The sequence below is a fragment of the Chiloscyllium plagiosum genome, chromosome 25 (assembly GCF_004010195.1).
Source record: "Chiloscyllium plagiosum isolate BGI_BamShark_2017 chromosome 25, ASM401019v2, whole genome shotgun sequence".
NCBI classification, from domain to species: domain Eukaryota; kingdom Metazoa; phylum Chordata; class Chondrichthyes; order Orectolobiformes; family Hemiscylliidae; genus Chiloscyllium; species Chiloscyllium plagiosum.
Window position 1 is genome coordinate 39,487,293 of NC_057734.1, and position 3,621 is coordinate 39,490,913.

Below are 3,621 nucleotides of genomic sequence, written 5' to 3' on the forward strand. Positions count from 1 at the left end.
TTGGTTGGCTGATAGGAAACAAAGAGTAGAGATAAATGGCTCCATTTTGGAATGGCAGGCAGTGACCAGTGGGGTACCGCAGGGATCAGTACTGGGACCGCAGCTTTTTACAATATATGTTAATGATGTAGAAGATGGTATTAGTAATAACATTAGCAAATTTGCTGATGATACTAAGCTGGGTGGCAGGGTGAAATGTGATGAGGATGTTAGGAGATTACAGGGTGACCTGGACAAGTTAAGTGAGTGGTCAGATGCATGGCAGACGCAGTTTAATGTGGATAAATGTATGGTTATCCACTTTGGTAAGAACAGGAAGCAGATTACCATCTAAATGGAATCAATTTAGGTAAAGGGGCAGTACAGAGAGATCTGGGTGTTCTTGTACACCAGTCAATGAAGGTAAGCATGCAGCTACAGCAGGTAGTGAAGAAGGCTAATAGCATGCTGGCCTTCATAACAAGAGGGATTGAGTATAGAAGCAAAGAGGTGCTTCTGCAGCTGTATAGGGCACTGGTGAGACCACACCTGGAGTACTGTGTGCAGTTCTGGTCTCCAAATTTGAGGAAAGACATTCTGGCTATTGACGGAGTGCAGCGTAGGTTCACGAGATCAATTCCTGCAATGGTAGGATTACATTACACTGAAAGACTGGAGTGACTGGGCTTGTATACCCTTGAGTTTAGAAGACTGAGAGGGGATCTGATTGAGACATATAAGATTATTAAAGGATTGGTCACTCTGGAGCAGGAAACATGTTTCCGCTGATGGGTGAGTGCCGAACCAGAGGTCACAGCTTAAAATACGGGGTAGACCATTTAGGACAGAGATAAGGAGAAACTTCTTCACCCAGAGAGTGGTGGCTGTGTGGAATGCTCTACCCCAGAGGGCAGTGCAGGCCCAGTCTCTGGATTCATTTAAGAAAGAGTTGGATAGAGCTCTCAAGGATAGTGGAATCAAGGGTTATGGAGATAAGGCAGGAACAGGATACTGATTAAGGATGATCAGCCATGATCATATTGAATGGTGGTGCAGGCTCGAAGGGCAGAATGGCCTACTCCTGCACCTATTGTCCATTGTCTATTGTCTACTGTCTACATTCAATGTTTTGGCATTCCCTATTTCCTGTGGTAATGAATTCCAGAGGCTCACCACTCTTTGGGTGAAGACGTGTCTCCTCGTCTCTGTCCTAAATGGTTCACCCTGAATCCTCAGATTGTGGCCCCTGGTTCTGGACACACCCACCATCGGGAACTTCCTCCCTGCAACTACCCTGTCCAGTCCTGTTAGAATTTTGTAAGTCTCTATGAGATCCTCCCTCACTCTCTGAACTCCAGCGAAAACAATCCTAACCTTGTCAATCTCTCCTCATACGTCAGTCCCGCCATCCCCGGGATCAGCCTGGGAAACCTTCGCTGCACTCCCTCGAGAGCAAGAGCATCCTTCCTCAGTAAAGGAGACTGATGCTGCCCACAGTATTCTAGGTGTGGCCTCACCAAGGCCCTGTATAACTGCAACAACACATCCCTGCCCCTGGACTCAAACCCTTTCACAATGAAAGCCAACACCCCATTTGCCTTCGTTACCGCCTGCTGCACCTGCATTGCTTACCTTCAGTGACTGGTGCACAAGGGCACCCAGCTCCCGCTGCACACTCCCCTCTCCCAATTTACAGCCATTCAGGTAGGAATCTGCTTCCAAAGTAAATAACCTCACATTTATCCAAATTATGCTGCATCTGCCATCGATTTGCCCTCTCACCCAACCTGTCCAGATCACGCTGAAGGATCTCTGCATCCTCGTCCCAGTTCACCCTCCCCCACCCAACTTGGTGTCATCTGCAAACTTTGAGATGTTACATTTTGTTCCCTCATCCAATTCATTAATATACATTGTGAATAGCTGGGGGTCCCAGCACTGATCCCTGTGGCACCCCACTAGTTACTGCCTGTCAGTTATAAAGGACCCATTAGTTCCTGCTCTTTGTTTCCTCTCTGCCAACCAGTTTTCCATCCATCTCAATACACTTCCCCCAATCCCATGCACTTTACATTCCCCAGTTCCTGCCTAATATTATTGTAGATCCCCCACATTAGTACTTTCTTATGAGGACTACTGTTATCCTTATCCATAAATAACTTACAGAATTATGGTCCCTGTTCCCAAAATGCTTCCCCACTGAAACTTACGTCACGTTGCTGGGTTCATTCCCCAATACCAGGTTTAGTATGGCCCCTTCCCGAGTTGGGCTATTTAAATATTGTTTCAGAAAACCGTCCTGGCTGCAACGGACAAATTCTATCCCCCATCCAAGCCCATGGCTCTAGGGAGTCTCAGCCTATGTAGGGGAAGTTAAAATCACACACCGCAATAGCCCTGTTGCTTTCACATTTTCCCATAATCTGTCCACATATCTGTTCCTCTATCACCCTCTGGCTGCTGGGATGCCTGTAGTAAAATCCATTAAAGTGATTGCTCCCTTCTTATTGCTGAGCTGTACCCATTTGACCTCACTGGATGAGCCCTCCAGTACTGAGTAGAACTGTGGTGTTCTTCCTGATCAGTAATGCGACTTCCCACCCTCTTTTACGTTCCACTCTATCTTGCCTGAAACATTTAAATTCTGGAAAGTCAAGCTGTTAGTCTTGTCCCTCTCAGCCAAGTCTCTGTATTAGCTACAACATCATACAGGTAGCTGTTCTAAAACGCGATGGTTGCTTTCTTGTGCAATACAATAATTGCAATTTAGGAACAGTGCTCAAAGTGTTGGTGATGTAATCACGTTACAGCCAACACACATTTTAAAAGTTAGTGCTTTAGAAACACTGTCCCCAATTTGTCAATTGCGTTACAGCGATTTTATGTTAATGAAATGCATGTTCTAGCAAAATACCTGTCGTTATATATATATTGATCCGAGCTCTAAGTTCATTTGTCTTCCCTGTCATACTCATCTCATTAAAAAAAACACATCTCAGACTGCCATTCCTGTTGTGTTCACTATCTCTCCTGTGTCTGTTCTTCCTCTCAGTCTTACAGGCCTTAGTCTCTAGTTCCTCCTCAGTCATTTCGCCTTGCTGACTTATTGGTCTGGCTCCCACCCCTGCCACACTAGTTTAAACCCTCTCAAGCGGCACTAGCTCACTTCCTGCCAGGAAGTTGTATAGGTCACAGTTTGCCTGGAAGATATCCCAATGATCCACATGCGTGAAGTCCTCCCTCCTACACCAGCACTTTGGCGATTTATTTAACTGTATTATCTTCCTATTCTAGCCTCACTGGCATGTGGCACAGAGATTAATCCTGAGATTACAACCCTAGAGGTCCTGCTTTTCAACTTCCTGCCTAACCTCCCTATGCAGAACCTCATCTCTTTTTTTGCCTCTATCATTTGTACCAATATGCACCATAACCACTGGCTGCTCACCCTACCCCCAGAATACCCTGCGACTGCTCAGAGCCATTCTTGACCCTGGCACCAGGGAGGCAACACACCATTCTGGAGGCTTGCTCGGAGTGACAGAAATGCTGACCTGTGCCCCTGACTATAGATTCACTTATCATTGCTACTCACCTACATTTCAATATTCCATCTGTATACCAGAACCACTGGCGCTGCTG